General features: G+C 47.2%; 1 long non-coding RNA gene across 1 annotated transcript; it reads left to right on the top strand.

Moving 5' to 3' along the window:
* The first annotated feature begins 1,688 nt into the window (after window positions 1–1,688).
* On the top strand, window positions 1,689–7,319 carry LOC311435300. Its single transcript, XR_014692044.1, has 2 exons — window positions 1,689–1,941; window positions 5,864–7,319. It is a non-coding gene; the product is annotated as an uncharacterized lncRNA (long non-coding RNA).
* Window positions 7,320–11,313: the final 3,994 nt, after the last annotated feature.

The following is an 11,313-nucleotide window of genomic DNA, read 5'->3' as shown; positions in this document are numbered from 1 at the left end:
CAACCTCGGGACAGACAGACGGACCGTGCTCTGGTATTGTGCCATGAGGTTTGGCCCCAGTTCCTTGTCACTCTTGAGGAATTGCACCTTTCTGAAAGCTGCAGATTTTACTGTGCATGTGTTAATTCCTACTCTTCCTACCCGTGCTAAGTATGTGTAAGTTCAGTTTCTTTCTAAATACCAGTGTGATTTTTGTCAGGATTTTGGGCCAAGGGAAAGAGAAGTTACTCAGGTGATGGAGAATGCAAGTCAGGATGTTAAGAGTCTTCGTGGACTGGAGAGAAGAAAAGGAGGGCAGTAGTTGTAGAGAGAAAGAAGAGGGTAAGCAACACATGTGGGGATGAATTCCAGGGAAAAATCAAAGAGCAGGTTGTGTAAAGTAAGGGACAGGATAAGAGCTCCAGAGTTGGATGCTATGAGTGAGATGGGGTGGAGTGTACCTGTGATACTAACTTGTTAGCAAAATGGGTGGGATTTGTGGGGTGCCAACAGTGTTTACTTCATACTGTTCCGTAACCGTGAGATGAATGAAAAAGCCCTCTTGCACAGGGGACAACTGAGAAGAAGAAAAACCAGGCTGAGCAATACTTGCCAAGGGAAGCACTGAGAGAAAGCGTCTGCCTGCCTTCTGAGTGACACGGGAAGGGAAAAGGGAGGGGGGGAGAAGGCCGAGCAGGTGGACCCAGTGAGCAAATAGGTAAATAAAAGCAGTGGGGAGGGAACCGGGCTCACTGCCCGTGTTTACCCTGGGTGTGGAGAAGCCGATGCCTGCACAACCCTCTTGGGCTGCCAGTCCGCTCCCATGGGGGAAGGAATTGTCCTGACAAAGAACTGGAGTCCAGAGTAAATGGAATAACAACAAAGATAAGGAAATGGGCTGCAACCAAAAAGAAAAGGGGGTGTCTGCTAGGGTGTATCACTGGAAGAGGGGAATTCAGGGACACCTGGGAATGGAAGATGGAAAGTTACTGGAAAGCAGAGTGTTAGGATGCTGGATTTTATCTGGGGGGGAGGAGTGTTTGAAGTATGCTCCAGGTTTTGGAGCATACTTCAAAAAGAAAAGTGAGCTGGGATTAATTTTTTTTAAATATGTACCGGTTTCCTATGAAGTAACTTAAAGTTGAGAAAATAGTAAGAACTGATGATTTCTGGTGGAGTATTACATCGTAACTCCAAACAAGTCATAGGTGTTAGTGAGAAGAGATCTGGGAAGTGTAGAGATAGGGATATGTATTTTTTTTTTTATCTTTATTTAGTTTAGGAGTAAAGTCTGTTAATATAAAGGTGCAAGGAAATTTGATTGCGATGAGAATAACTGGAATAGCGGTATTTGAAAACAAATGAGAGGTTTTTAGAGATGGTTAAATGTGGATGAAGTCTCTTACCGGAACACAGCAGGGGAAATGAATTGCTCCTGTGATTAACTGATGTTGCATCAGGATGAGCCACTAGAATCCAGCAGCTTGTTTGTGCCAAGGCTCAGGCCTTTACTTCCCAATGCAGCCAGGAGGAGGTTGTAAGAGGCCTCTGGATGAGGAAGGTGAGCGAGCTGTAATTAATACACAAACTGCAGTGTTTATCTTCTAGAGGTACAAGTCCTTTTTTTTTTTTTTTCTTTTTTTTCAAATAAGTTTTCTGCAGGTCTTTGGACCTTGGGGAGAATGTTTGCCCTTATACTTGGATTCCACCCCGCACCCCCATTATGTTTTTATTTTTTTATTTTTATGCAATCTTGAGTGAAATGTTGCACTTGACTGGATTGACGATAAGAGAATTCTTGAAAATCCTTTCTGTTTTCCAGTGTAGGGTTAGAAGTGCTGAAAGCCAAACTTGGAAAGAGTTCTGGCTGAAGAACACCAGAGAGATGCAGAACAGAACTTAATAGAGCTGTTGTGTTAGGAATGCAATTCAGCAAGGATCCGTCACCATAGATTCAAGCAGGTAATTTTATTTATTTATTTACTGATTTTTCATGGTAATGAGCGCTCCAGCTCTTACCTCGTGCTGCTGTTGTGCTGACCTAGCTTGCAGTAAACAGTTTACTCCCTGAGACCTGGCCTCTTCCCTTCCAGCTCATTATGTCTCATGTGCATAAGATTTCCAGTGTAACTGCGTTTGCCCAAGGGCACCAATCCTAATGAGTTCATGCCTATGCCGAACTGTTTCCTTTTCACAGAATAATCACGAAACCAACTTAGCAAGCAAATGGGGCAGGGAGAGCTGCTTAATGCATCCCTTTCACAGACCCTGCGTGGAGAAGACCTGAAAAGAGGAATGTCAGTCGGCAGGAGCACAAAGCATCGTTCTCTACATTCTCTTCAAACTCTTCCCAAAACTTTTTAAAGCCGTTGCCCAGTTGGTTGCTGGATGGAGGTGAGAACAGGAGTGGGAGTGCTAACTTAGCGAAACAAGCTCAGCTCTGGAAGCCGTGTTGGCCAACAAGCCCCATGCTGTGCAAAAAGAGACATCTGCTAGTAGTGTTCTCAAGAAGGGAGCGCAGATGAAGACAGGGTTGCAGAGAGATGCTCTCTGACTTTAACCTTTCAAGAACACTTGGATGTCTTGTTTTCCTGTCGCTGCACGTTGCATTATAAACCGTGTGCCATCAACTAAGACACTTAAGCAAAATTTCCAAATGTGAAGTGTGATGAAGTACTGAGCAAGTCTTTTTTTTTTCTTTTTTCTTTTGTTGTGCTCAAACCAGGTCTTTGTTAAAAGTCTAATCACAGCAGTATCGTGTTTGTAGTGGCCCAGTCTTCTCAAAGTAGTGATGACTCTGCTGAGGGGTGGCTATGCGGCACCTCAGGGAGTTTGCTGCAGCCCTTTCAAAACACTTACAGGCCTATTTTAGTTTGTCTTTGAAAACCCCAGGGTTTACTGAGCAACAGAAGAAATTCACTGGATTCACTGGAGTTTTTTCCTCTAGTGGATGGATTCTGACTTCCTCCAGCTGAGCAGTCTCAGTGCTTGGTGATTCTGTGGATTCATGTCCAGTGACAGACCCCTAGGATGGAAGAAAGAATTTGAACAATGTTCTCTGGGAATTGCTATTTTAAAATCACGGGCTTCTATCATAGCCTAATTCAAACAGTTCCAAACAGTGGAGTAAATGAGGCAAGAAGTGCGGTGTTGCACACCAAGCTGTAAACTTTCTGATTTTGAAGTTAGCCTTTAAAGCCAAGCACTGCGGTTTGGTATTTGTTGCAGCTTATTTTTGTGTCCCTTTGCTATCCCTCAGGCTAAATCTTGACAGAATGCTGTTTTTTGCTGTGTGAGGGGGTTGTACATGATTCATTCATTTACGTGTTTCCTCTTGTGGCTGAAATGTGTTATCTTTGATTCCTTCTCCATTCCTACCACCACTGATACTTCTGCCCCTGCTCGCTTCAGAAATGACAACTATATTGTGAAGATCTGAACCTTTTCTTTTTGGGGGACACCATGCACACATTCTGGCTGGTATGGCATATATAATACACATATGATGAGCATTTGAAACCCTTCCATAAAACCTGTGACTTCTTGCTAAGAATGCAAGCCTTCTATCGGAGCAATAAATCTGAGTTAAAACTTCAAGAATAAAATGTCATTATTCAAGTCACTTCTTTCCTGTTTTCTTAGTTGCAGGGTCACTCAGTTTCTTAAAGGTTCCATAATATTTTTTGCCTTTCTCCCCCTGGCGTCCCATAACACTAAATTGTGAGCTGTTGTGATATAGTTGAGAAGGTGTGGAGTTTATTGTCAGTGTATATAACTACTCAGCCAAGTAGGGAGGCTAATGCATGTGAACTTTTTACAGAAAACAAAACTGAAAACTCACCTTGTGCATAGAGGTGAGATGAAAATACCCACTTTTAGACCAAAATTGCACTGCAGCTTGAAATACTACACTTCAATAATACTACTGAAGAAAATAAAAACATGTTTGTGTACCTTTGCCTCTTTCTTCTTTATCTAAAATCTGCATCACTGTGTTTGCATTTACTATTGTCCTGTATTCAGGCATACAAATGACTGGGGGGAGAAGGCAAAAAGCCAGAGTGGAGATATTGCAAAAACTTGCAGGTAAGAAACGGGGTAGAAAATAGCAAGCGAAGCTGAAGGAACAAATAGCCTGTTGCTAAGATGGGCTCATTGTTATGCACAGTGTGAAGTGTGAGGGAATGTTTTTGAAGATGTAAAAACAAAGGAGTTGGTCTGCTTTTGTTTCCCTTCAGTCCTTCTGGTATGCGAGGAAACAGGCTTCTGCTTTAGAAGTAGATCTGGCGGTTGCCCAAGAGACCTGAGTGGAAAAAATAAAAATATTCATCACCTTACTCGCTGCTGACCACTGCAAACAAATGTCAGGGAGGCCAGTGAATTATTTTTCTGAAATCCCTCCTTACATGGCTTTGATACAATCCTGGTTGCTTGGTAAAAATATTAATGATGTTTAGATGAGGATAATGATGAATATTGCTATCACAGAGGTCACACATAAGCAAAGCTTTAAAATATCTCGAAATTGGATGAGTTTCAGGAGCGAGGAGCTGCGTGATCTTGGTTTGCTGGTGCCCTTCCACGCAGCTTCCTCATCGCGATGGGTCTGAGGATCTGCTCTTGTTGTTAGAGCTGTCATTGTCTCTCTGCAGAAATTTAACCTGGGTTGTTCCAACTTGTTCACGCGCTAGGGAAAGCTGTGTTTGGCCAAACCAAGGCTGGGGTGGTCTGCCAGGTCCCGATGGGTCCAACAGCACATGCTTGAAGTGCTGTGGGCACGCAAAAACACAGAAGGCTTCTGGTGGCTCGGAGGGCTTTAACCCTGCCTTGCTCTGCACCACAGCGGCTGGTGACCAGCAACAAAGCTGTGTTCCAGGAATTCGTCTCATTCTTTTTTTTTTTTTTGAACTTCTCTGCATGCTCTGGCAAAGTGCTCTGCGACGTAATTAGGTGCTGCATGGAAACTCGGTATCTGGCACTCCAAGAATGAGATCATTACTCAGCTGTCTCCTCCCTCCCTCGCAATTTGGAGTGGATGTGATTTCTAACCCCCTTCCTGATCAAAGCCAGTCAGCGATGCCTGAAAGCTTGAAGGGTTGACTTGAGCGGTAGGAACTTGTTTCTTGCTCTTTTACAGCCATAAGTGATATAATTCGAACCCAATGTCCGTGTGGTATTTCAGTAACAAAACCTTCCCTTTTCTTAAAAAAAAAAAATGGATCTTATCAATGTTTATAAATACCTGAGGTGTGGGGGACAGAGGGATTTTTCCAACCTCTTTTCAGTGGTTTCTGGGGACAGGACAAGGGGCAATGGCCACAAAACGGAGCCCAGGAAGCTCTGCACCAACATGAGAAAGAACTTCTTCACGGTGAGGGTGACAGAGCACTGGAACAGGCTGCCCAGGAAGGTTGTGGAGTCTCCTCTGGAGATATTCAAGGCCCATCTGGACACCTACCTGGGCAGCCTGCTCTGAGGAACCTGCTTTGGCAGGGGGTTGGACCCGATGATCTTTCGAGGTCCCTTCCAACCCTACAGTTCTGTGATTGCGGTGCATTGAACCGAGCTTTTACCTTCATGTGGTAGGCCGGCAGTCCTTATCTGATGCTGATTATCCATTTATTCTGCTCTTTCTTCTTCACAGGGGAGCAAAAGAAACCACCTTAGCTACAAGTGAAAGAATATCTTTTTTTAAGTGTGAGAAAACCGGTTTCAGATCTGCCAGAAAGCGAGAGCCCCGAGTGGGGTGTTAAGGAGTTACTGTCTTTGGACCTCTAGTTGAGGCATCTCAAACACTTTCAAAACATTCATCTTCATTCTGACTTTGGAACTGATTTCCTACTGTTTGCTGTACCAAAACTGCGTTCTTTGTCATATTTTCCAGGCCTAGCTCTTGAGCGTTGCCTGAGCAATGCTGCGGATTGCAGCTGCAGCTGCCTGCTAGAAAATTTCCCCGCTGAAGAAGTGAAACACGTGCTCGCGTCTCGAGAGGAAGAACTGGCACAGACCCAGCGTCGTAGCTCCGGGATGATGTCTGATCCTTCATCCTGCTTTTTTATCCTGCTGGAACCGCCTGCAAGGGGCACGTGAGGGTCCTCTCACGTGCATGTGTGCTTTTTCCCCAATCTGTGCGTGTTTTAGGGTGGGAGATAGCGTGGGCCTCCTGGCTCTGCTTTCCCTTGGGAGGTTACAAAGCTAACAGCCTTTCCCCTGGTTTATTTTTGCTTGTTCTCAGGTGGTCGGGTTTGGATTTCCCCTCTTTTAGGGTGTTTGTTGTGCGTAGCCAGTGTTTAACATAGAGATCTGAATCATTCACTTGGGGTAATTAATACTGGCCTAATTACACAGGTGAGTTTTGCACTGAAATTTTTAATGGTAGTTAATAACTAGAAGAGTTCCTCATTCCCCACCTTTATGATTCAGCCCTTTGCCTTCCATGCCTCCAAAGAATAAGGGCACTTGATGAAATAAACTCCCTGTTAATTTTTTCTTGGGCAACCCTCCCTGTCCCCGTGCCTCCTGCGCCGAGAAGCAGAGGAAGCTGCTGAGGAAGCCCTGGTTGGATTCAGCGCCGTGATGTTGTGCCTCATCCCAAACGGGGCAGGACATACCTGAGATGTGGGTTTCTGAGGGCAAAAGTAGAGAAGAAGTCAGGCAGGGACAGAGGCTACTGTGCTAGCGTGGCTTTCTGCTCAGGGAGTCCTGAAGCTGTTTGCCAGGTGGGAGGTTTGCTAGAGAAGATCTTTATATCCCATCCTTTATATCCCATCCTTTGTACAGCCTTCCCAAAGTGCCTGCTAGCCTAACCTGGTAGAGTTATCCTTTAAGGGCTCAGCTTTAGTGTTTGCTTGAATGCACGAGTACCTCTTACACAGTGTATTAAAAATCCCGTCCACCTACTCCGCTTCAAATTCCCCCTTTGTTTCTTCCCTTTTATTTCTGGTCTGCTCTGAATATCCCAGTGTCTGGAATTTGTCTTTTATAATGATATATAGCGTGTTGCGACGCCAGCCTGGACTCCGGGGAATTTTTGTTCATGTTAAGATTTGAAAATCTTTATAAACACATCTTTGGAGGGAAAACAGTCTGGTATTTAAAGAACAGGATGAAGAGTCAAAGATCCCAGTGCTCTTACCAGCTGCATCGCGTCCTTCTGGGCTGACATTTTTTTGGGGAAAAAGGATAACCTCTGAAACTCAGAGCCAGGGTGCTGGTGCTATGTAAATACATGTAAAAAATCGATGAACAGCTTTTGTTCCTGAACGCTCAGGCACACATGCACTACTCTGAGGAGGAAAAAAAATAAAAAATAAATTTTTGAGAAAAGCCAAATGTTCTGTTACAGAAATTAGCCCTGGTGTTTGGGCTGTCCTCACTTACCTTCTTCAGTTCAATGTGGGTGAACGTGGGGCAGTATCTTAGGGGACTTAGGGGATTCTGGCATACTTGTAGTGGTCTGGAGAAGAGGGTGAGCTTGGTCGTGAGATGCAGTTCTGAGCGTGGTGACGTGGGCAGTTGAGGAGGTCTGCAGGAGGCAGAGGGACGTGGGAGGTAGATTTGAAGGAGGATGTGTGGCTGGTGACACAGCAGGGGAAAAGGTCACGAAACCTGGCTGTGCTCCGTAGCGAGATCTTGAGGCTGCTGTGGGTAGAGGACAAAGCCAATCACACGTTGAAGGTGACGAGGAAAGGGGTAGGGTACATCTACGTGACACCTCAAGTCAACAGGTTATTTATATCTTCAATAGTGCACACGGTTTGGGCTTTCTCCTCTAAAAAAAAAAATAAGGAAGAATCAGCAAAAATTTCCAAAATAGATCACATTGAACAGGCTCTGTCTTAGGAGCAGCTGTGATGGATTTGGGAAGAAATGACCAAGGGGGGCCTGGAAAAATTGCCTGGAAAAGCAAGAAGGGGGTCTTCCAAGGAACTGGTAGCAGTCAGGGACACAACACACGGTGGGGTTTTACACCTGGATGGATCTGTGCAGCTCCTCGTCTTGGGGCTTTTGGATATTAAAATTTGCCTGGGCTCACGGGGGAGCACCTTACGTGCTTGTCTTGTCCTTGCTTTTCCTTGGTCATCGGTGAGCATGGCCAGATGGACCCGGGGGCCGGCCTGCTGCTGGTTCCTTTGTTCACCTTCAGTAGTTTTGTCAGGAGCCAGCCCCAAAATCTTTGCTCTCTTAATATACAAAATTCCTGGCAATTACCGGCAGCGTAGCTAACGTGCAGGAACACCAACGCTGTAACAACCGCACAGAAGATAATTATTTCCATCATTTTCACAACAAGCCATCGCACGTAGGCAGTGTGATTTACCCAGACTTTGTTGTCTTCATTTTGATGAAACTCCCCCAAATGCTGGCCCTAAAAACTCGAGCTTCTCAGGCAAGAGCCAATCTGGTTCTGCGGATGACCAAGACGAACACGGTGGAGAAAGGGAGGAGGCTGGGGCCACTCGGTGGTGGACGTGCTCATCGCCCCCACGTCTGTTAATCTGATAAATTGAGTCTACATCAGTGATGCTTTGACTCTCCCAACTTCCTTCTGGTGCTGCTCCTTGGCCTGGCTCCCTGCTTTCCAGCAGGAAGAGATGTCATTATTAAGAAGCCAGAAAGGGCAGGAGGTTGCAGTGAGAGCGGCAGATCCCAAACACTTTGCTCTTTACCCCTGTAACCCTGGAGGATTTGGTGACCCCGGACGTCTCGCACTGCCCACACCAGCATTGAAGGTCGGCCACGACCCTGCTGAGCCTTCCCCGATGGCCGGATCCTGCAAACTCAGCCTCCTAAAGAGGAGAGGGTTCAACATCTCCCACTCACTGCAATTTCCTACGAGCCTGTGGGCTGACATCAAGTCCCAGTGATATTTCAATAAATAAGTCTCTAAACCCCTCCCTTCCAGCCCATGGTGCTAGCACGCTAGTAAATTTTAGGGTTTTAGCTGAGAGTTGTCTTTTTATTTTTTTTCCCCAAAGCTATGAAGGTCCGTGACCTTTGCCCGGGCTGTCGAGGAGCTGATGTGCAGGTGTACAGAGGACAGGGCAGCATCTCCTGCAGCCTTCGAGAGCTAGGGTTGGTCCTGGTTTTCCAGTTGGCCTGATGGTCTTTTGCTGCTTGAGTTTTAAGGCTTCCCTTCCCTTCTTGATGTCAAAACCTTCTGACAGGGCAGGGAGCACAAGCCCTGTATGGGGAATGATGGTTTCCTCCAGCGTCACACGCAGCTAGAGACATTAAAGGAAAAAGGGGTGACGTTCTCAATCCTCACCGTCATGCTCGTTCTTAAACCACTTCCTGGCTCCGACGTCCCCCTCAGATCACCCATTTCTTCCTTTTCAGCTCTGGCAGCACCTGGAAACTGGAGCAAACCCACGCACAGAGCCCCGATACCTGATTGCGGCTCCTATTTTTCTTTTTTCTTTATCTTTTTTTTGGGAAAGGGAGTTTTATGTTTCAGCTTTTTATGTATTTATATTTTTTTAGAATCAACTGGACATGGCGAGGTTGGGATTTTTGGCCCACTTCTTTCCCATACTGACCCAACACGGCGGACAAGGGGAGAGGTTTTGGGTCACCCTATGGCTGCACACACAGCGCTGCCTGGTGCTTGTATACGGGGAGGGGAGACAGCTGCCCCAAAATTGTGCTTCTCACCACCTGCACCTTGCAGCAGCCACCCTAAAAGTTTTGGGTGGGAGCCGACGGACCGATTTGCTCCGCGATGCACCAGCATCACGCCACCACCTTTCTGGGTGCAGATCGGGCTGTTTTAGGGCAGAGGGATCGATGTAGCTAGTTTTTTTTTGCCAGGCTGGGGAAATCCCCCGGGGTGCTGGGTCTTTCCCGGGTGGGTGACACCGATGCAGAAATGCAAGGCTGTGTCTTACCGGCAAATTCCCCGCACCCGCAGCGGGGCGGCCGATGCTGGTTTTCGTTACCAGCTCTCGAAACGCGGTTGCAGAAGAGGAAACGGGGCACACTTCAGTTGTTGCCAACATCTCCTGTGGTGTTTCTGCTTCTCCCCGGGGCAAACGGCTGCGAGCAAAACCTCTGGGGCTGCCTGGGGAGGACGTGGCCCCCGCGAGCAATTACCAGCAGAAAAACAACCACCGGCTGCTCCCGGGCGGCGCAATTAGCGCTCGCGGGGCAGGAGCACAGGGATAGCACCGCTCTCAAGACACCCATCACCTTTTTCATTTCTTCCCTGATTCAGACTGTTGTTGTTGCTTATTTTTTAGCCAAAACTGGGGGGGGTGTCTGGCGACCTGCTGGGGAGGCAAGGGACGGCTGCCTTGCTTCTGTGCCTCCCAGCCCCGGGTGCCCTCACCTTCAGCATCTCCAGCTCCTCCGCCACCCACCTCAGGGCCACCTCCCGCTCCCCGTCAATCCTCCCCAATTCTGACTTTTTTTTGTTGTTGTTTTTTTTGGTCACAGCCGTGGCAGGGGGTCCCTTATCGAGGCAGCAGTGTGCTTCCTCCCTCCGGCCCCTTTGTGTCGGGCAGCCTCCGCGGCGGCTCCCAGCGGGGCTCCTTGTGATTTTTGGCACCCGCACCATGCAGCACTCTGTTGTCTCCAGCTTTTGGGATTTCCCTCGGAGTCTGATGCCCTGTGTATCACTGCGAGCTTGTGTATGTATAAATCTGGTGGAGAACCAGTCTTGTGAGCTGCTGGCAGCTGGATACGTCCTTTTGTTTTCAAGAATGCACCAGCAGGCAACACTGAGCGATGCTGGGTTAAGCAACTAAAAAATCACCCGGGTGAGAAGGAAGCAGTGCCACGTGCGTCATGCATATAAGATGCACACGTTTCTAAATCTTAAAAATATTTTGGAAATATTTTTAATATTCAGAAAACCTCAACCTTTTCCTTCAGGAAAAACTCATCCTGGCTGGGGTCACAGAGGGAAAGCACCTTGGAGCAACAAAATGGGGCTTGGGTTTGCTGGGCGGCCAGTACCAAATTTCCGAGGTCACCCATTTACTGGGCACTGACACCCCAAGGGCTCTGGTGGCTTTGACCTGGGGCTGCTCCGTGGCTGCCCCATGCCCTACCCCGTGGGACCTGCTCCTGGCACGGCACCGGGAGAGCCCGGAGGGCTGGAGGGGCCCCGTCGGGCACAGCCCCGGCACGGGCACAGCAGTCACTGCTCTGCTGTCTTCTTTTCTCTCTTATTTTTCATATTCTTTCTTCGCTTTCTTCCCTAAACTTCTCCTCCTTTTCCTTCTTCTTTCTTTTCCTATTTTTCTCCCTCTTTTCCTTCTCATTTCTTCTCCTTTTCCATCTTCTTTCTTCTCCTTTTTCTCTTTTTCTTCTCCTTTTCTTCCTTCTTTCCAT

This window comes from Aythya ferina (assembly GCF_964211825.1).
Source record: "Aythya ferina genome assembly, chromosome: 3".
NCBI classification, from domain to species: Eukaryota; Metazoa; Chordata; class Aves; order Anseriformes; family Anatidae; genus Aythya; species Aythya ferina.
This window is presented reverse-complemented; position numbering and strand designations above follow the sequence as displayed.